At 43.8% G+C, this 22,742-nt stretch overlaps 1 long non-coding RNA gene across 1 annotated transcript; it reads left to right on the forward strand.

Annotated features, from left to right (window-relative positions):
• The first annotated feature begins 984 nt into the window (after window positions 1-984).
• LOC125641457 (uncharacterized) lies at window positions 985-18,185 on the forward strand. Its single transcript, XR_007358065.2, has 3 exons — window positions 985-1,324; window positions 15,478-15,538; window positions 15,952-18,185. It is a non-coding gene; the product is annotated as an uncharacterized LOC125641457 (long non-coding RNA).
• The last annotated feature ends 4,557 nt before the right edge of the window (window positions 18,186-22,742 follow it).

A 22,742-nucleotide genomic window follows, 5' to 3' on the forward strand; every position in this document is an offset into this window, starting at 1 on the left:
AATGAACCTCAGAGACTTCCCCACAGATGTCAAAAGAGAAACAACAGTAGCGGGGAAGAAAGTTGAGAGATAGTGGCTCACTCCTCCCCTGCTCAAATAGCCAATGTATCCTAGGTTATAAATATGTTACAGTTGCTGTAGTAAAACCTAAAAAAGAGGTTTGCCTTTCTTTAGCTTTTTCTGACTCTCTGACGGGGAGACAAGAGGTGAGGAAACACAGGCTGACAAAGAGCATTGTTCCTTTCTGACCTGTGAGGCAAGCATAGCTACTTAGCATTGTAAAATGAATGGGCACAGCTACTTTCCTGGTTCTTCTGCTTATGCATCTGGAAGCTGTACTGGCTACAGCTTGTGACCGTGGCCGCAGCACTTTAATGCAAGTGCTGAGGGGCCACTTGTCAACCTTCCCTTTGTTGGAAAGGTTGCAAACATCCAAGTCCCATTACAGCATTGTACACACTGCTGGAAGAAGGGAGATAGGTCTTGACAGGGTAGCCTGTAGGGACAGTGGCTTCACCAGCCATCACTACCAGTGATCGCATTGCTGCAGGTATGTGAGCCATAACTTTGGTAAGTGAAAATCCAAAATCAGCTTAAATGCTAATCAAAACAAACTGCAATTAGAGGAACAGCTAAACATAGTCCATGTCTGCAGCCCTGTGCATTTGATTTGTTAGGTATATGAACTCAGAAGTACATACCTTTTTAAAACTCTTTGCGTGAAGGGACTTTGTCTTTCATAAGCTGCTTAAGCTTCATTTACACTTACGGTACTGTATAAATAATAAAAAACTGAGGCTTATCATCAAATGTTACAATAAGCTCTTATCTGATCTACTTTTACAGTAGCTACTGGAGTGAGTGGTAACTGATCCATCATGTGACAGAGGCATTAAACATTTGTAGCCCTAATCTATATCAGGTGACTGGTATTAGGAAATAAAGTCCAGCTGCTTACAGTTCTCCTGTGTGTGTCACATTTTAGCTGAGATCTTCACAAGAATGAAAGATACTAGCAAGGGGTGTTAGATGAAGTTACAGCCCATGAATAGCAATAGTGTGACCTATTGATGCATCTTTTCATGAAAATGGGAGAGCAAGAGGCAAATAATTTTCACCTGGCTTCTATTATTCATTCACCTACCCAGTAAGAAAAAAAAGTATGGCTTCTGTTTTAATCATGTAGGAAATGAGCTAGGCAATCGGTAATAACACATTGTGCTGTTATAGAGATTACATTGATACTTTGCCCAGCAACAAGAAAGGAAAGTTTTGGTTCGGCAGAATAATCCAAATGATGTTGGTTTGCACTTGTGCACAAAAGGTGAGACTTACTTGCATTATTAAATGTTTCTATTTCATTATTATTAACTGTTTTGATTAGAGTAGCTACTTTTAAGGAACTCCTTGGATTTTTGTTGGTCTCTACAGCTGAGCTGAAGGAGTCATCTATGAAGCAGATTTTCAGAATCATTCTGTGCTTACATTTACACATCTGATGTATGCAAATTCCCAATGTGTGCACTCAAATCAGGTATTTGTGTCCCTACATAGCCATATCTCCTGGTAAATAGTTGATTTACACATGAACATCTGATACTTGCACATATTGCGTACTTGTATACCTATTGATACACTGAGAGCATTCAAATGAGTGTATGTGCCTCACTTGGAAATGTATCCTTGCATGGGTATACTATTATCTATTATTTGTTTAGCAATGTTCTTGGTGCTATACAAAACAAAGAAAAGGAGAGAGTTCCTGCACTCAGGAATTTATAATATACAGACTTAGAAAACAACAATTTCAGTGTATAGCGTTTAGCAGTATCGCTTTGGGAAAAAATATAATTATTTTTAGTGGTATGAATAAATCAATATTCCTTGGGTAAACACATGCTTAGGACTAAATTGCTGGATGCATATTGTTCTTTCCCCTAGAGACTTATTTTCCCACTGTAATATGAACATCACTTAAAACAGTATTTTTGATACCTTAAAAAAATCCCACAGAAATTAGCATTATGTAAGGCCAGCGCAATGCATTTATAGGTTTAAAAAATGCCCAAGCTCTTACTGTGAATCTATAACTCCACATTTCCTTTCATAAAAGATAATTTCAGTGTTGGCAATTTTGTCTCCATAAAAATTAGTTAGCAAGTTCAACAAGCCACTTTTCTCACAATGTCCTCAATGTATTCCAGAGTTTTATATAATACAGACTCTAAAGACCAGATACTCGTTTTCACTTAGCCCCTTTTCCAGGAGCCTTAAAGTAGACATAAAATATAATTTGGAGTAATACAAAAGAAAAATTGATGCTAGTATGTTTTGTAAAATAACATGATACTCTCATTATATGCTACATGTATCCCACTCTCCTTCCAAATTAAGGCCCAGATTAAGGAAAGGAGCCTTATTCAGGAAAGGTGCTTTGTCTTTAGTATATGGTTGAGCCCCAGTTAAGCATCTGCTTAAGTCCTTTCCCTGAATTGGCGTCTAACTGAACAGTCTAGCAATAGTACATGGGAAAGAGTTCAGGGTTCAGAATTTGGCTTAAGCCAGCTGAGAGCCATGATGATTTTAAATTGAAATCAGGTATGTCCATTGGCACAAAAAGCTGGGGGACTTTATTACACTTTAAAAAAGCCCACAGAAGGGGTATATGTTTTGTGCATTATGTGTAAATCTTTCAACCACTGAAGGCAAAGGGATGTTAGGAATTGACTTCAATGAGAACGAGAACAGGCCCTGTCTGAATAGCTTTTAATTGGGTAATGACTTGAGAATAATAGTGAGGAAGGAATATTCAGAAGTACTTAGATTTTTGTGGGAGTAGGAGTAACAGCTCTAATACCAATGTTGTAGCTACATTCTCATCTTATCTTTTATCACCCTATCTTTTAATACAGTATGTAAGTGAGCTTTTCTGATGAATGATGTGCACTAGTTTAACATAAAAAATCCTGAGACTTTCATGTCTCTTGTGGGTGCTGTTTTAAACCCACTCTGATTTGCTCTGTTGCAGAGTGCAAAGCCTCATGGGTTTAATGTCTGACACATAAAGAACACATTTCTCATGAAGCCCACAGCTCTGCTTCTCTGGAGACTACTGGCTGGTGCTACTCTGCAATTCAGCTGCTTTGCTGCTCTTTTCTATGATAACAGGCACAAGTGAGCATCTGGCTTGACAAAGTGCTCAGGCCGGGGACTCAGTTGAGCTGCAGCTCTGTTTTAAAATCATATTACAATAGGCACCATTTGATGACAAGAAAAAAATTATTTCTGAAGTACCCCCTTGGCCATCCCATCCAAGGCACTGTGCAATATTATTAACATGAGAGAGTACTATGAAGACTATCCACAGGTGCTGACTTTTTGTTTTTGCCAGTGGGTGCTTTTGAAGAGGTGTGTGTGTTTCTGGGAATGGGGGGGGGGGGGGTAAAGCTCTGTCAGTTTTGGGGGGAGGCTATTTTCAGCATATTTATATGCTTCTTTCATATTCTAGTTATTGAATATGTGTCTATCACTGGTATGCTAGTGGGTGGGGGCCTCAGAGGAGGAGGCAGAGAGGAATGCAGGGGCTCGTGGGAGGGGGCAGAGAGAAGTGGGTAGGGGGTGCCTTGTGGGAGGAGATGGAGGGGAGCAAAGGGTGAGCAGGAGGGCCTCAGGGGATGAGGCATAGAGAAGCAGGTGGGGGCACCTTGGGGGAGGGAGCCTCAGAGAAAGAAGCAGAGGAAAGGTGGGAAGAGGCAGAGTGGGGGCAGGGCCTCAGGGGAAGAGACGGACTGGGAGTGGAGCCTCAGGGTGGAGCTGGGGGTGGGGCCATGGTCTGGGCGCAGTGGGCCCCCCACACACACTTCTAGGAAGCTTCCAGCACTTCCATCCAGCCTCCCCATAAGCAAGAGTCCTGTGTTGCCTACGACTATGGTTCCTGGGAGCTGAGCACCCCCTATTTTTTTCCGGTGGGTGCTTGAGCAACCCCGGAGTCAGCACCTATGAGACAGTCTAACAAAAACACACTCTGAATCCACAATGAAGGGAGTTAATGTATGGGACTCACTTCAGGAACACAAGCCAAAAAAAAAGGAGTTAGAGGGAAAGGTAATAAATATGGGTCCAAACAATGGTCCTAAAGGTCCTTCCACACCTTTGGCAAGACAGTGAAGACTTTTTCTCAGTCTGAGGTGGACTGAGACAGATAGCGAGAGGGTGGGTGGGTGGCATGAGAATGAGGCACAGTGGCTGAACAAAGTGAGACTGATCCACTAATGTGCCTCTTAGTTCTCTGGTGAGCTGCATCCTCTGGAGTGGAAGCTCGAGTTTCAGTATTCAGCTTGACCAAATAGGTCACTGCATTTAAATCTAAGACACTCTGCTGTGAAATTAAATCCATAAAAGTTTCTCTTATGTAGCGATCAGTTGCCAGGTATTGAGTTACAGCAGAAACACACTCTCACTTCCTGAAGCACATTAAGGATTGATGTGTTAGGCCTTCCATGCCTGGAGAATTGAAGGAAATAATCATTAAAAATGTAAATTCAGTGCTCTTGAAAGATGACCTCTAATTTCTTTTGATTATCTCACTGGAACGTGTACTTTGTCTTGAAACTTTAACAAAGCTTATCTGCCACTGTCAGGGTTTAGACAGTAATGAGCTATGTTCTTGCAAAATCATTATCTCTCTCTCTTGCTATTTCCATTGTAGACTGAGATAATCTCTGAGGATTTCAAATCCCTTGAAGGAATCCAACCACACATTGTTTCAGCTGTTCCTCTGTTCCAAGTCAACTAGTTTTCCTTAAATTCCTCACAAGGGCTGCCGTGACCTAATATTACAGCTTGAATACTAAGTTTCAGCCTCTGATACCCTCATTCAAGTTGAACTGAACTCTGGAATGGAATGTCCCATGAAATTCCATGTAACTCAGACTGAATAAAGGCATCAAGACACAGCCTTAAATATTTAAGAGGAATTGGTCCTTCCATTCTGCCCTTTCTCTGAATTATTAACTTCATTTCTTCATTTTAATGGGGGACCCTGTTTTCTCCAAACTACCCTCTCCATTTGAGCCTTGTGCAGCAGTCAAGGTTCCTTCCCCACTCTGAACTCTAGGGTACAGATGTGGGGACCTGCATGAAAAACCCCCTAAGCTTATTTTTACCAGCTTAGGTTAAAACTTCCCCAAGGTACAAATTATTTTACCTTTTGCCCTTGGACTTTATTGCTGCCACCACCAAGCGTCTAACAAATATATAACTGGGAAAGAGCCTGCTTGGAAATGTCTTCCCCCCCCAAAATCCTCCCAAACCCAACACCCCCTTTCCTGGGGAAGGCTTGATAAAAATCCTCACCAATTTGCATAGGTGAACACAGACCCAAACCCTTGGATCTTGAGAACAATGAAAAAGCAATCAGGTTCTTAAAAGAAGAATTTTAATTGAAGTAAAAGAATCACCTCTGTAAAATCAGGATGGTAAATACCTTCCAGGGTAATCAGATTCAAAACATAGAGAATCCCTCTAGGCAAAGCCTTTAGTTACAAAAAGACACAAAAACAGGAATATACATTCCATTCAGCACAACTTATTTTATCAGCCATTTAAACAAAACAGAATCTAACGCATATCTAACTAGATTGTTTATTAGCCCTTTACAGGAGTTCTGACCTGCATTCCTGCTCTGGTCCCAGCAAAAGTAACACAGACAGAGAGAGCCTTTGTTTCCACACACCCCCCCCCCGCCAGCTTTGAAAGTATCTTGTCTCCTCATTGGTCATTTTGGTCAGGTGCCAGCGATGTTATCTTAGCTTCTTAACCCTTTACAGGTGAAGGGGTTTTTCCTCTGGCCAGGAGGGATTTAAAGGTGTTTACCCTTCCTTTTATATTTATGACACGCCCCCCCAAATCACAGATAGGGTGAAACGCTGGCTGGGATTTCTTCCTGGAGCTCTAGGAGAAAACAGAGTTAATAATACACATGCACCTCTAAATATACTACCAAGTATAGAAAGACTAACAATATTTTCCACATCTCAAGGACGATTTTAACCAGTTGATTCTGGGAAACTTTCACGGGATAGTGCATCAGCCACTTTGTTAGAAGCTCCTGAGATGTGTTGGATGTCGATATCAAAATCTTGGAGAGCTAAACTCCACCGAATAAGTTTTTTGTTATTTCCCGTGGCGGTATGAAGCCACTGAAGTGCAGCATGGTCAGTTTGCAGGTGGAAACGCTGTCCCCAAACATATAGGCGTAGTTTTCCAGAGCGTAGACAATGGCTTAACATTCTTTTTCACTGACTGACCAGTTGCTTTCCCTCTCAGACAGCTTCTTGCTGAGAAACACTACAAGGTGGAATTCTTGATCCGGTCCTTCCTGCATTAAAACTGCTTCCACACCACACTCGGATGCATCTGTGGTTACTAGGAATGGTTTGTCAAAGTCTGGGGCCCTTAGTACAGGGTCAGACATGAGTGTCACTTTAAGCTGGTTAAAGGCCTTCTGACACTCTTCGGTCCACTGAATGGCATTTGGCTGTTTCTTTTTGGTTAAGTCTGTAAGTGGGGCAACGATTTGGCTGTATTGCGGTACAAATAGCCTGTAATAAATGGCCAAGCCTAAGAAGGATTGGACCTGTTTCTTTGACTTTTGGACAGGCCATTTTTGGATAGCATCCACTAGGGGGTTGATAGTTTCTTGACCCACCTGGTGTCCAAGGTAAGTCACTCTGTTTAGGCCTATTTGACACTTCTTAGCCTTAACAGTTAGTCCTGCCTCCCTTATGCGCTCGAAGGCTTTTTGTAGATGTTCCAGGTGTTCTGCCCAGGAATCCGAAAATATGGCCACATCGTCAAGGTAGGCGACTGCATATTCTCCTAATCCTGCTAGGAGACCATCTACAAGTCTTTGGAAGGTGGCGGGTGTATTCCGCAGCCCAAAAGGGAGTACATTAAATTCATACAGCCCGACACGTGTGGTGAAGGCTGACCTTTCCTTGGCGGATTCATCCAGCAGTACCTGCCAGTACCTCTTGGTTAAGTCCAAGGTAGAGATGAACTGGGCCCGTCCCAGTTCCTCTAATAGTTCATCTGTGCGTGGCATTGGATAGTTGTCTGGGCGAGTTACAGCATTTAGCTTACGGTAGTCCATGCAAAAACATATCTCCCCATCTGGTTTGGCAACTAGAACTACTGGAGATGCTCATGCACTTCCAGAGGGGCGGATTACACCCATCTGTAACATATCCTGGATCTCCCATTCTATAGCAGTTTTAGCTTGAGGAGACACCTGGTAAGGTTGGGCTTTAATTGGGTGAGCATTACCTGTGTCAATGGAGTGGTATGCCCGTTCAGTCAGTCCTGGGATGGCTGAGAACGTCGGCACGTAGCTAGTGCACAGCTCCTTGTTCTGCTGTCGCTGCATACGCCCAAGGGTCGTGGAGAGGTTCACCTCTTCCACACCATCAGCACTTTTCCCTTCATAGTAGACACCTTCAGGCCACTCAGCGTCATCTCCTCCCTGGGCTATAAAATGACAAACCTTTAATTCTCTGGAATAAAAGGGCTTTAGAGAATTAATATGGTACACCTTAGGCTTTCGGTTGGAGGTGGGGAATGCTATGAGATAATTAACAGCTCCCAGGTGCTCCTGGACTGTGAATGACCCTTCCCACGATGCTTCCATTTTATGGGCCTGCAGCGCCTTTAAGACCATGACCTGGTCCCCTGAAGGAACGCTCTCTGGCATGTTTTTGCTCTTTTTGAACATCCTGTGGGTTTTCTTTAGCAAGGCCTAAGAGTTTTGGAGGGTGTTTTTTAGGTTGGTTACAAAGTCCAGAATGTTAGTTCCTGGAGAAGGTGTAAACCCCTCCCATTGCTGCTTCACCAACTGTAATGGCCCCTTAACCTCGTGGCCGTATACAAGTTCAAATGGTGAAAATCCTAAACTGGGATGTGGTACAGCTCTGTAGGCAAAGAGTAACTGCTGCAACACTAGGTCCCAATCATTGGAGTGCTCATTTACAAATTTACGTATCATGGCCCCCAAAGTCCCATTAAATTTCTCCACCAGGCCATTTGTTTGATGATGTTAAGCGGTGGCAACCAAGTGATTCACCCCATGAGTTTCCCAAAGGTTTTCCATAGTTCCTGCCAGGAAATTAGTTCCTGCATCTGTGAGGATGTCGGAGGGCCACCCCTACCCTGGCAAAAATGTCTGCTAGTGCCTGGCACACACTTTTAGCCCTGGTGTTGCTTAGAGCTACTGGTCCGGCCATCGGGTGGCAAAATCCATAAAAGTCAGTATGTACTGCTTTCTTCTGGGTGTCTTTTTCAGAAAAGGACCCAGAATATCCACAGCTACTCACTGAAACGGAACTTCAATGATGGGGAGTGGCTGGAGAGGAGCTTTGACCTGGTCTTGGGGTTTTCCCACTCTTTGGCATATCTCACAAGACCGGACATAGGTAGAAACATCCTTTCCCATTCCTACCAGTGGAATGACCTCCCCAAACGGTCTTTGGTCCTGTTCACCCCAGCATGGCCACTAGGATGATCGTTGGCCAAGCTCAAGAGCTTTATGCAGACTTAGTTGGAACTACCAACTGTCTCTGAGGATGCCAGTCTTCCTGGTGTCCACCAGAAAGAGTTTCCTTGTATAAAAGTCCTCTTTCTACAACAAACCTGGATCGATTAGAAGAGCTGAGAGGTGGTGGGTTGCTCTGGGCTGCCGTCCAAGCTCTCTGGAGGCTTTCATCTGCTTCCTGTTTGGTCTGGAACTGTTTTCTAGATGCTGGAGATATCAGTTCCTCATTGGATTGTGGACCTAGCCTTGGTCCCTCTGGAAGCGATGTAGGGGATGGGGCTGTTTCCATTGGCTGTGAACCGCTCTCCACTGGTGCACTATGTTGGGGTTCAGGCTCCAGCTGAGCCTCTTGTGTAGGGTTATCGGCTTCTGCTGGTTCCGGTTCTGGGACTGGCTCTGTCTGGGTCTCAACTCTACTGCTGTTGCAGGCATTGGCATGGGGTCCGGGTCCGTCACCTCTGACCCGGTCCTGGTAGTTTCCGGAACAGAGCTAGGCGGGATGGCTTGCTTAGCCTGGCTGCGGGTGACCATTCCCACCCTCTTGGCCTGCTTCACATGATTGGCCAAGTCTTCCCCCAACAGCATGGGGATGGGATAATCATCATATACTGCAAAAGTCCTCGTTCCTGACCAGCTCTTGTACTGGACAGGCAACTTGGCTGTAGGCAAATTGAAAGAGTTGGACTTGAAGGGTTGAATTGTCACTTGGATCTCTGGGTCAATTAAATTGGGGTCCACTAAGTAAGCATGGATAGCCGACACTTGTGCTCCAGTATCCCTCCACGTGGTGACCTTCTTCCCGCCCACACTCAGTTTCCCTCTGCTCCAAGGGTATCTGGGAGGTATCTGGGCCTGAGGACCTCTGGTGTGATTCTGGTGCAATGAACTGTAATTGGTTGGGGTTCTTGGGGCATTTGGCCTTTACATGCCCTGGCTCGTTACATTTAAAACATCATCCAGCTGATGGGTCACTGGGGCTAGGTGCATTGCTGGAGAATGGTGTGGCATGACGATAAGGTGTCTGGAGTATTTCTTGGTGTATAGTTGGGGCCTTGGGCTGCCCCCAGTAGTAGGGTGTGGTCTGAGAGTGTCCCTTCTGGTATCCGCTCCAACTGCGACCAGGGTTCTTCCTCTCTCCTCCCTCCATCCATTTTGTTCCAGCTTGTCCCGCCTCTCTGGTAGTCTGGGACTGCTCGTATCAATCAGCATAAGAAGCAAGACTTTCTGCTGAGTCCATTTCCTTATCCCATAAACACTATTTTATTTCCTCCTTGGACATATTCAGGAATTGCTCCTGAGCTAACAAATCACACATTCTGTCAAAGCTAGTGACACCCCTTCCTTGGACCCATTTATCTAACAGATCCTTCATCTGGTTTAGATAAGCCACATTACTTAGTCCAAGCCGTCTCTTAAGAGTTCAAAATTTTACTCTGTATGTTTCAGATGTAATTTGAAATTGCTTTAAAACCAAATCCTTGAACTTATTATAGTCAAAAGCCTCATCAATAGGCATCTTATTGAATATGTCCAGAGCTCTTCCAGTTAATTTTGCGACCAACGTGGTCATCTTGTGAGCTTCAGGAATTTTATGGAGAGTGCACAGTTTCTCAAAGGTGAGAAAATATTCAGCAATATCACTGGATTCATCATACTGTGGACATAGTCGCTCCCATTTGTGGATTGTTGGGGAAGGATGGTTAGGGTTATCCAGTAGACTCCGCTCAGCCTTTGCCTTCTCCATCTCCAGAGCATGCTTCCTCCTCTCTTTTTCCTTCCCCGCCTCAGCATGCTTCCTCTCTTTTTCCTTCTCCTCCATTTCTTTTTCCTTTGTCATATTTGCCTCTCTGTTTTTAACTAACTTTACATCCGAGAGTTAGAAATAAAACAAACAAACAAACAACTTGGCTTGTCAAAATATATATAAGTTGTGCTGTAACCGGATAACTATGTTCTCTGATAGTGATTGTCAGCCTACAGAAAAATCCTTAAAGAAACCAAAAACCTAATACCTTTGTCTGCAGGTAAATAGACAGAAAACCCGTCTAGTTGCTCTTAGGTAAAAACAACTTCAGGTCTGTGAAGACTTGTGAATTTCCCTGCAGGAGGTTAACTACCCTGCGTTTAGGTAGAGAAAACTCCAGCTCACAAAAGACAATTACCTTTTCTCTCTGCTCTGGCTCCCAAGCAGAGACAAAAAAAACTCTAACTGCTTTCAGCTTAAAACCTGCTTTCCAGCAGCCCAAAGGGAAAAAAATATTTCCTTTTAAAAAATCTGTGCTTCTGGTTCAAAAAATCTCAAATTGATCTCAAAATGATTTCAAGTTAATCCCACCTCTCTGCCACCATGTCAAGGTTCCTTCCCCACTCTGAACTCTAGGGTACAGATGTGGGGACCTGCATGAAAAACCCCCTAAGATTATTTTTACCAGCTTAGGTTAAAACTTCCCCAAGGTACAAATTATTTTACCTTTTGCCCTTGGACTTTATTGCTGCCACCACCAAGCGTCTAACAAATATATAACTGGGAAAGAGCCCGCTTGGAAATGTCTTTCCCCCCAAAATCCTCCCAAACCCGACACCCCCTTTCCTGGGGAAGGCTTGATAAAAATCCTCACCAATTTGCATAGGTGAACACAGACCTAAACCCTTGGATCTTAAGAACAATGAAAAAGCAATCAGGTTCTTAAAAGAAGAATTTTAATTGAAGTAAAAGAATCACCTCTGTAAAATCAGGATGGTAAATACCTTACAGGGTAATCAGATTCAAAACATAGAGAATCTCTCTAGGCAAAGCCTTTAGTTACAAAAAGACACAAAAACAGGAATATACATTCCATTCAGCACAACTTATTTTATCAGCAATTTAAATAAAACAGAATCTAATGCATATCTAACTAGATTGCTCATTAGCCCTTTACAGGAGTTCTAATCTGCATTCCTGCTCTGGTCCCCACAAAAGCAACACACAGATAGAGAGAGCCTTTGTTTCTCCCCCTCCTCCAGCTTTGAAAGTATCTTGTCTCCTCATTGATCATTTTGGTCAGGTGCCAGCAAGGTTATCCTAGCTTCTTAACCCTTTACAGGTGAAAGGGATTTTCCTCTGGCCAGGAGGGATTTAAAGGTGTTTACTCTTCCCTTTATATTTATCACACACACACACACACACACACAAAATATAACATGCACCTATAACACAACATTAGACATCTTGTTATGCTGAAAGAAGTTGGTGGCTGCCAAGCAGTGGGTCTTATATCCATTGGCAATCACAGATGTCATTAAAACCAATTGTTATTCTAGCCAACTTGAGCCTGAAATTTATGCTTTGCTCAGGATTGTTAGCAGCTCTCTCAAATCAATGCCAATACTGTGGCTTCCAGTTTTGGTGGGCATCGCACTAGCCAACATCAGCTGAGATGCTACTGTGGTCTGGGAGTACTTGCCTCAGTGGCAGAACCAGGTTTTGCAACTGCGGGAGAGCAGGGGTGATGGTAGGAAAGCTGGGTGGGTAAGGATGCCGGGGGAGGGGAAGGTTGGGGCAGCTGGAGTGGGGTTAGGACACGGGGGATGGAGAGGGGCAAGTGCAATAGGGCAGGGGACAGATGAGGGGCAGGGATTGCCATTTAGCTGGTCGCTGCCTGACCTGTGTGGGGAGCCTTGCCCTTGGACTCAGCCCCGGAGGAGCCACCGGGGACCAGTCTAAACTGTGGGCTCCTCCTGGGCTCTCCCCACCCAGCTGGACCCTCCAGCTGCATGGCCTGTGCCAAGCTCTCTGTGGGTGTGTTAGTGTGCACACTATGTGCGCACTGCTGATGTGCATTCTCCGTTAGTTAATGTGCGTTGATTTAGTCCCATTGCAAAGACGACTAGATCAAAGTGCATTAAGGAACTATTAATTAGTATCCGGGTGCACACAGACAGTCTGCACTATGGCAGGCTAGTGCGGGGTGGATCACCTCCCAGTGTGCTGAGAATATGCCTCCATAGGCAGTTGCTTACCTTGCCTATCTCTAGAGGGGCCTTTGTGCCTAATATGCTTGAAAAGGCACCACACATACACCTCTGGTCTGTCTACACAGCAAAAAAAAGCCCACAGCTGGCCCGTGCCAACTGACTCAGGCTCGCAGGGCTCAGGCTGTGGGGCTGTTTAGCTGCTGTGTAGATGTCTAGGCTAGGGACGGAGCCTGAGTTCTGGGACCTTCCCACCTCGCAGGGTCCTAGAACCCGGACTCCAGCCCACGCCCAGATATCTACACAGCAGCGAAACAGCCTCGCAGCCCGAGTTCTGCGAGCCCAAGTTGGCTGGCATGGGCCAGCCTCGGGTGTCTAGTTGCTGTGTAGACATATCCCTAGAGACCACTGGGCGGACAGGTGGCTTCCCTCCCATTAGCTTCACCACTGGCTCCCCGGTCCTTTCTATGCACTGGGATATGCCAGCCCTTTAGCACCCTGTCCTCCCAAGCGTGACCATCTAGGACACAAAGAAAAAGAAAGCACCCCCAGGAGGGAGATCCTGTAGTCCCCAGCTCGAGCAGTGGGCACTCCATCTCCACTACTACCAGTCTTGGCTAACCGCCTGTCCTTCCAGATACCAAGTGGTGGAGACTGAGCAGGCTGTGCTAACAGCACCTGCCCTACTCATCTAGCAGGGGCTCAGTGAACATGTATGGGCCCCATTCGAACAGCGGGGCGTGATCTGCTCGTTAAGAACTGGTGTGATTAGAGTTATGCCAAATCTTGATAAGGAAGCATAGCAAAAACAGGCTCTATTTTTCCTTTTGGTTCCAAAATGAAAGACTGGAGCCAGTTAACTTTCACACTCTTTCTTCTGCCCGGCAACAGCCCCATCACCCTCCCATCTCTTCCCTACCCCTTCAGCTAATGAAGGAGCCCTTCCCAGCTCTCTAGATATTTTGTCTCCCAGTTGTCCTCACCTCCATAGCTCCAAAAGAGGCCCTTTTCCCCTGCAAGCAGGCAGATCCTTGTGCTTTCTACCTGCCTTGCTGATGAGCCTCTTCAGCACAGAGCCATTCTGGACCTCATGCTGGTTCTGCCTTGCACCAAGCTGCTGCTACTGCATTGATCTTGATGCACCTGCTGTTACTTGGCCTGAGACAAGGGACAGGACTTGGCCATAGCAAGAGGTAGTGTCTATTCCCAGGCAGGGCCAGGGGTGGAGGAGTGGTTCCCAAAGAGGATGAGGTAAATTGGCTTGGGGGACTGGCTCCACCCAGGATGAAATCCTGACTAAAATGAAATCAATGGCAAAGCTTCTATTAACTTCAGTTGAGCTAGGCTTTAATCCCACATGCCCCGATTCAGATCTCTGCCCCTGACAAGTACAGACCTCTCCCCTAGAATCCTCCCTCCAAATTTTTCTTAGTCCAGGAAACTGGCCAGAAGTGATGGTGCAAAACACTTAAGGTGACCAGATGTCCCTATTTTATAGGGACAGTCCCAATATTCAGGGCTTTGTTTTACATAGGCACCTATTACCACCCACTCCCCACCCTCTGTCCCCATCGTTCACGCTTGCTATCTGGTCACCCTAAAAACACTTCAAACCTGACTCCTGTCTTAAGGGCTCAAATAAAGAGTAGAATGTTTGTTATTTTAAAGCACTCTTTTTCGCTGTTTACAAAAAATGTTTGAGTTTCTTTGTCCAGGAGGAGGGTATATCCGGGAAACTATAGTGATATAACCATGCATTACTTCCTTAAAACAAATCCGAAAGAAAACACCATTGCTATATGGTACTGATCACTTCCCTCAGTCTGCTCTGTGAACTTGGAATGGCATCATTCTTAATTACCATATAGGAACAGTGGAAGTGGGAAAGTTGTCTTTCATTTTGATTAAAGGTGTCTTATGTGTCTAACCAATGATCAGTGCTAATGCACATTTAGGAGAGATGGATCTCATTAAGCCTATAGCTGTCTATAAAAAGGTACATGCATGACTGGAATTAAAACGATGCTTTCCCACTTCCTCACTTCCTTTTTTGATATCACAGAACTCTTCACCCACATTTACTGATACTTCAGACTCTGGCAATAAAATCATTTCCTGGATTGAATGGCATACTGCACAAAGGCCAGATGCAATGTACTTAAAGAAAAAAAAACCCACCCTGTCACATTAAGAATACTACTTAAGTCCATCTTTTCCAGTATTATTAGTCTAAATTACTTGAAAAATAAACTGCTAAAAATATCAGATGCAGTGCCTCATGCTAAACGGTCTAGCATCTACTCTAACAGTAGGCCCTGCCTCCTTCTGCACTCTTGAGTTGTAAGGATCTCATTTGGTATAAAAGCATAAATAATATGCTTGATAGCAAAGCCTCTAATATTGAAGTCATAGGTGCAAAGAGGAATGTGTGTTGCCATGAAAACAAATACCCGTGTAAGCTCTCCCCTGCGGTGCTTCACTGCTGTTATGAAATCTAACTGAAGAGAGCTAGAGTTTTTTCATTACTATTTTTTCCCCTCACACCCACTGCCTGTTGAAGTGACGACATAAGAACGGCCATACTGGGTCAGACCAAAGGTCCATCTAGCCCAGAATCCTGTCTTCCGACAGTGGCCAATGCCAGGTGCCCCAAAGGGAATGAACAGAACAGGTAACCATCAAGTGATCCATCCCCTGTCGCCCATTCCCAGCTTCTGGCAAACAGAGGCTAGGGACACCATCCCTGTCCATTCTGGCTAATAGCCATTGACTATTCCAGCAAGTCTAGGAACTATTCCAGCAAGCTTGTATTTCAATTAGAAATGGCTGGGCTTTAATACACATCCTGACTGCATGTACACCGGTGTGTGGCAGCAAATCTGTTGCAGCAGTACATACATACTTACTAATCCTACTGTATGTTTTTTGCTTACCAGAGTAGAAGCTCTGAGAAGCCTTTGACTGACATCATCCCCACAGTTCCCCTCCCTCCCCACGGTAAGCTGTCACCCCTGAAATGGCTTATGGTAAGAAAAGGCACAAACTCCAAACTAGTATAAATGAGGTGTTTCTGTCAGGCAGCAGCTGAAACATGAGGGGAGACATGGGGACAGGCCACGTGGTTTCTCTGCCCACTGCCACCAGGAATAAAGATTCCCCAGGACGGGAAGTGTCTGAGAACAAACCTTCACTTTTTTTTTTTTTTTTTACAATTAAAGAAAGTTTTCCTCTCTGCTCTCAGACTGAGGCTCACTGGTCTCTTATGCGGGAGGGCTGCCCAGAGTGAAGATGCAATAATGAATGGTAGCAGGGGTCAGGGGATGGTGGTAGGTTGAGTGAAACATTGTCAACTTATTAGTTCTGGGCTTCGGACAATTGCTTATTTATTTTTGTTTTGTTTTGTTTTTTAGAGTGTAAACTCTTTGGGGCAGAGGTTGGCGTCTCTTCAGTGGGTGAGATTCCATAGCCCAAGAGAGGGGCACCTGAGGCAGCTTTAGGATGGCCTTTGCGCTTTCCTAATCCTGGGCTTCTCTGAGGACTCAGGAGGCGCCTGGCATAACATAGACAGTCCGGAGGGCCTTTCTAAGTTTCAGCAACCTTCTCAACCTATGGGCTGCAGCACCGCCTGGAATTTCTGCAGCACCACATGCTGGGGCCCTGCCCCTGACATATCCCTTCCGCCCTCAGCTCTGCCCTGACATGTCCCACTATGTCAGGGCTTCCAAGGGGGCTCTAGGAAGGTAACCTTAGGTCTGTCTCTGCAAAGTCTGCACCAGAGGAATCCTTCCCTGGCTGCAATTGTGGGGCCCCCTTATGCTGCTCTGGCCTTTTACCTGGTGAAAAGGGACTGAAGCAGGGCTCAGGACCTTACCCCATGCTTGTACAGTGCCTAGCACAATAGGAACTCACGCCTGGGTGAGGTCTGTAAATGTTACCTGTATTCAAATCATATTAAATCTCAGGAAGAGTCCAAAAGTGTCTGATGCAGCTGGATCTTTTGGAGTGTACTTAAGTCATCACTAATTTCAAGTTGCTGATCTGAGTTTCACTGACATCCAAGCCGATTTTGGGCTTGACATATCAGCACAAACAAAAAGTTTGAAAATACAGTAATTTACTTCAGTGTTTTCAGCAGTGTTGCTTTTTCTCCCAGGCAGTGATAGTGGTGTTATTAAAAATTAACAAATATCATGCTGGTCCTGTAATCTTTCTGGTAAAGTGCAAGCCATTGGAATCCAAATGAAAAACTGGTCTGGGTATCATTAAGGTATGGATCTTACGCAGCATTTACAGCTGGTTTAATGAGATTGCTTCTTTAAATAACCATTTGGGAAAAAAAAGTTGTATGTCATCATTTTATGAGTTCCTTCTCATCTGGGAATCACTGCAATTAAAACAGACTTGTCAAAAAGTCTTTAATGGTCTTGACTTTTAACAGCGTTCTCGCCAGTAAAGGAAGGCAGCAACAGCAGGCTTGTCATGAATCTTTAAGAGAATATATAATTAGATCTATTAAAATGTTCTGGTTCTAGGAAAGGCTGTCTCAGTTAGGTTCCCAAATGTTGAGTATGATAAATCTTTGATTGCTCCTAATGTTTAATTTGTTTCAAAGACAAAGGGCCAAACCAAAAGAGAGTCTCAGCTGGTTTACACTTCCTTCCAGCCCCCTCAGCTTGTATGTGACACTGACAGACTCCCTGAGGCTCTCCCCAAAGAGTACCCCTCTGTGCAAAATCAACTAACACAACTAGTGCTACCAAAAGAATACAGAGCCCTGGCCACAAGGGCCCTGCATGATGACTTTGGACATTTGGGAATGGAGAGAACTCTTGAACTTATTCGTAATAGGTTCTACTGGCACCGGATGGCCAAGGACATGCCAACTGGAGCCGCCAGGGTTCCTTTTTGACTGAGCATTCCGGTCGAAAACTGGACACCTGGCAACCCCAGCTCTTACACCAGTGCCGATGTAAACCATGTCAGAGAAGAAATGGGCCCATAGCATGCACTCCTTTTATTCTTTAATTGGGATTTTAGACATAACTAGAAGACTGATACAAGATGACAAGTTTAAAAACTTGCAGTAGTTTAATGAACTGTTCCTAGAAGATTTGGTTAATGCCTAAACTTGGTGTACCCTGTAATTAAAATAATAGCATAACAGAACCACAGGATTAGAAAGCACTGCAAGGATCACCTAGTCTTACCCCCTACCATGATGCAGGATTTAGGTGAATTACTGCAATTTTGACTTAAATAAAAGTGAGGATAAAAATATCTTTTTTTTTATATGTAGCTGTGCATTGAAGTCACATGTAAAGTGTGATGATTAAAGCATAAGTGGCTTGATGTTGTAGTCTTTATTCAGGCAAACTCCCACAGAAATAAATGGGTAAATACATTTCTGAATGAGGACTGTAGAATCAGACTTAAAGAGTCATATCCTCAGCTGGTGTAAATGGGTGTAGTTCCAATGACTGAGAGCAGTGTGATTTCCCAGCTCATCTACACATGCTCATGGTATTTTTTTTAGTTTAATACAAAATGTGTCAAAAGTACAATATATAAAAATACAATCTCTTTTTTTTGTTAAATATACTATTAGATTGTAATAATAATACTAGAGAAAATTAAAGCATTGTTTAATGTACTGATTCTCCAGAAATTAATTTATTTTTCGTTATAGCCACTTTCAAAAAATGTTTTGAATGGAAGAGCCAAACATATCTGGAATTCTAATCTTCTCACATTATGGTAAAGAATTATTTCATGTAACACAATGAAGTATATAAAAAGGGTTTGCTTCCACATTTTTGTGAGCATTTTTATAAACTTCTAACAATCGAAAAAATATTATAACTAGACGTAGGACCCATATGGCAGTATGATATAAATTCATAAAAGTATGGATGGTCTTATTCTCTTACTCATTATTCACGTAGCTGAAGTTGCGTAACTTAGATCAAAACTTCCCCCCACTTCCCCAGTGTAGACCAGGCCTTACTTTGGTATAACTACATTGCTCAGGAGTGTGAAAAATCCACATCCCTGAGCAACGTAGTTATATGGACCTAAGTGCTGGTGTAGACAGCGCTATGTCGGTGAGAGAGCTTCTCACACTCACATTGCTACCACCTCTCTCAGAGGCGGACTAACTATGCTGATGAGAAAGCTCTCTCCTGTTGGCGTAGAGTGTCTTCATTAAAGCACTACAGTGGCGCAGCTGTAGACCTGCCCTCAGGCCTTGATTCAACAGTACTCTTAAGCATGGACTTAAAACTTTAAGCATGTGTTTTAAGCCCCATGGACTTCATTGTGCAGCCTGACATCTGGGACCAGGAGCAGAGAGCCCAACAAGGTAGGAAGCTTTTGCCAGCAACAGCTGCAGCAGCAACTAGATACAAGCCTGCGGGGCTGTGAGGTAGGCCTTGCATCTTACGTACCAGCACAAGGAAAGCAATATGTGCGACATCTGGATGAAAGTCCAGAGAAGCTCTCAGCGAGCCAACAGACTGTGGAGTTGAGCCTTGGGTAGTAGGTCCTGCAGAAGATATCTATTTGTCTTGAAGAAAAGAATAGCACCCCAGGTACCAAGCCTGAGGACCCCTATCACTCTATTATCTGCCCCATACAGCCCAGGTAAGAATTATCTTTAACTTCTGTGGTAACTAAGCTGTTGTTAATAGGATATTTTCAAGCTTCTTTTCCAAAAGCCCTACATGTAATGAGTAATGTAGATTTCAGTGTCATTAAATAATCTACTTAAATATGAAAAATGAATAAGCATTGTTGCTACAAAATCTTTTTCAAATAATTCCACTCACATTCCAAAGTTACCAAGCCAATGTTCAAATCTTGTACAAGTCATAGGACACTCTAAAGCAAGTTCGTAGCCTTTGTGAAAAGCAGCAACATCTCAGGTATCTAAAACATCCACTTTTTGTTGGTTTATTAAACGATACACTGTCCCTAGCATAGACTTACTTTGTGTTATCCCCCTCGCTGCTGCTGACTGGACACAATGTCTAGCAAGTCTAGATTTCTTGTGGTGCTGGGCATATCCACTACATACTTTGACATCCTATAGATTTCAGCTCCTTTCTCCTTTAAACTGAAGGAAATCTGAATGTTTTGTCCGGAGCTGGTGGAAGAGGTCCTCATTTCCCTTTCCCTTCCTTTAGCTTTTCCCTCCATTTGGCTCCTGACAGATGTACCATCTCAACAGAAGTCTGCTTGGGCTTAATTTTTAAGCCTGAACTGGATCTCAGCCCACCCCACCCCAGCCCGAAAGGGTCAAATCATTTTCCAACATGAGCTTTCCCTCCAAATCTGCTGCCACTGCCTCCAGCTCGTGGGATCAGTGCGGCTGCACGTGCCAGTGACTGTGTGGCCTGCTGCTGCTCTTCCCCACCCTCTGCCTTGCTGCCTGTGTGCCGTGGAGTGAGAGGCCGACTCTGCAGCACACACACTGTGCTGTGAGGTGGCAGCAACTGGCAGGAGTGGGGCACGCAGTTGCCACCACCATGCTATCCTCGGGGCAGGAGGAGGAGACCCTACCCAACTTGTGTGTGAGAGGTTCCAGTTGTCTTCCTGCCTTGCCAGGACACGATCCTTGCTGTCAGGCCCTTTCAGCTCAGCCCTGCCCCTTTTCATCCTCTTACTCTCTCTCCAAATAAAATACAAGGTACAGCAGAAGTAAGCGCTCATTTTTAATCCAGATGTTAAAGCTAAATCAGAAAAGAGATGGGCAGGGACACTGTGTTTACCAATCAGAGTGCAGTTTTTACAGTATTTCTCTACCTTTCCCTTCCTGTCCATGTTTAGGCCCCCCAGCCTTCTTGCATGTAGGTGACTGCACCACAGATGGATTGGGGCCTTCCTTCCCCTCTCATTTTGGGTCTGATCTAATACCAGTTAAAGTCAACAGAAAGACTACAATTGACTTCAAAAAATATTCGCTCCGGCCTGTTGTCTCTTCCTTTCCAGGTTCCCTGAACAGTAAGGACAAGTGCGTCTGATCATGGGGTACTTGTTCAGCATGGAACAGTACATTGCAGTTAGCAAAATTTACCTTCTAACATTCCCAGACTCATAAATTTTGTTTTCATCAAACACCTGAAGACCTCGAGAGACGTGGTCATAAATCAAAATCTAATTAATTAATTGAATAGTATTTCACTCTGGCACAATAGAAATTGTAATTAACACATCTGATGAAAATTCATGAAACTGAATTTATCAGAGAGAGACAAGGCTGTTGGTCCTTTTCCCTGTTCATAAAACAGACAATTAAAACCAAATTCACCAGCTGTCTTGTTAACTCTGTTCATGTGGTTTAAATATGCTTTTAATAAAGTTTTAAAAGGATGATAATTATGTGTTCACTAAATAGAATCATAGAGATTAAAAAGGGCCTGTTAAGTGACCTAGTCCATCCTCTGGCAGTGCAAGTGTGTCCCGTTCCCCTATTTTCTAGTTCTTTGCCAAGTCTAATTTTGATACCTAGTTGAACCCTGATTGTGTAATCAGATGCATGCAAGCAGACTCTTGTACCTACACAGAGCCTCATTGACATCACTGGGGCATTGTACAGGTGCAGTAGCTCATTCATGTGCATGCAACTGAAGGTTCACAACCTCATGTACTGGAAACATTTTTATTGGATGCTTTAGCCCTCTGTGAGAAGCAAGCATTTCTAAGAATAGTTGTTAATCCTCAATGTTCCTTTAAGTTTCAGACACCATTCATTTATTCTACAATAGCTATCCACATCTGAAACAAGTGTTATCCAAGCTATTTATTACCTATTTATTGTATTTCACAAACTGTCAGCCATTAGCAGAGGAGACACAGTAGAGTAACTCAGAACTGGGTTGTCACAGAAGCATACAGATCATCGAGATGTTCCTGTGAGAGAGAGGGCATTTCTGGCTCTTCCAAAGCACCAAAGATAGAAATATTTTTAAAATCTCTGAAATACTCCTAGGATCACAAATATAAACCGCACATATAGCAGAGCAGGTTTGGTGAGGATTCAAAGAGCAAAGTGTAAGTGTAAAGGGAGTGGGCCACATCCTCTGGTAGTGTAAGTCAGCGACACTGATTTACACCAGCTGAGGATGTGACCCAGTATTTCAAAACAAGCATGGCTGTAGCTGTGCTTTCCCCAAAAATATTCTGATTGCGCCATTCAACAAGTCATTTAAAATATATATTGGCCATTACACAGCTACGGGGTCAATTTGTAAGATAGGCGTACCAATGGGAGCAAATAGCAGTTACATACTCTCAGCATCTCACAGAATCATAGAAAACTGTATTGCTGGAAGAGAGCCTGCACTGAAGCGGAACTAAGTATTATCTAGACCATTCCTGACAGGTGTTTGTCTAACCTGCTCTTAAAAACCTCCAGTGATGGAGATTCCACAACCTCCCTAGGTAATTTGTTCCAGTGCTTAACTACCCTGACAGGAAGTTTTCCCTAATATCTAACATAAGTCTCCCTTGCTTCAGTTTAAACCCATTACTTCTTGTCCTGTCCTCAATGGACATGGAGAACAATATATCACCCTCCTCTTTATAACAACCTTTTACGTACTTGAACACTGTTATCATGTCCTCCCTCAGGCTTCTCTTCTCCAGACTAAGCAAACCCAGTTTTTTCAACCTCTCCTCATAGGTCATGTTTTCTAGACTGTTAGTCATTTTTGTTGCTCTCTCTGGACTTTTTCCAGTTTGTCCACATCTTTCCCAAAGTGTGGTGCCCAGAACTGGACACATACTCCAGCTGAGGCCTTAGCTATGCTGAGTAGAGTAGAAGAATTACTTCTCATGTCTTGCTTACAACACTGATCTCAGAATGATGTTCCCTTTTTTTGAAACTGGATTACATTGTTGACTCATATTTGGTTTGTGATCCACTATAACCCCTGGATTCTTTTCTGTAGTACTCCTCCCTAGGGAGTCATTTTGTATTTGTACAATTAATTATTCCTTCCTAAGTGTACCACTTTGCATTTGTCCTTATTAAATTTCATCCTATTTATTTCAGACCATTTCTCCAGTTTGTCAAGATCATTTTGAATTCTAGTCCTGTCCTCCAAAGCACGTGCAATCTTCCCAGTGTGGTATTGTCCTCAGACTTTATATTATAAGTTCACTTTTTATGCCATTATCCAAATAATTTATGAAGATATTGAAT

The sequence above is a fragment of the Caretta caretta genome, chromosome 1, assembly GCF_965140235.1.
Source record: "Caretta caretta isolate rCarCar2 chromosome 1, rCarCar1.hap1, whole genome shotgun sequence".
Lineage (NCBI taxonomy): Eukaryota > Metazoa > Chordata > Testudines > Cheloniidae > Caretta > Caretta caretta.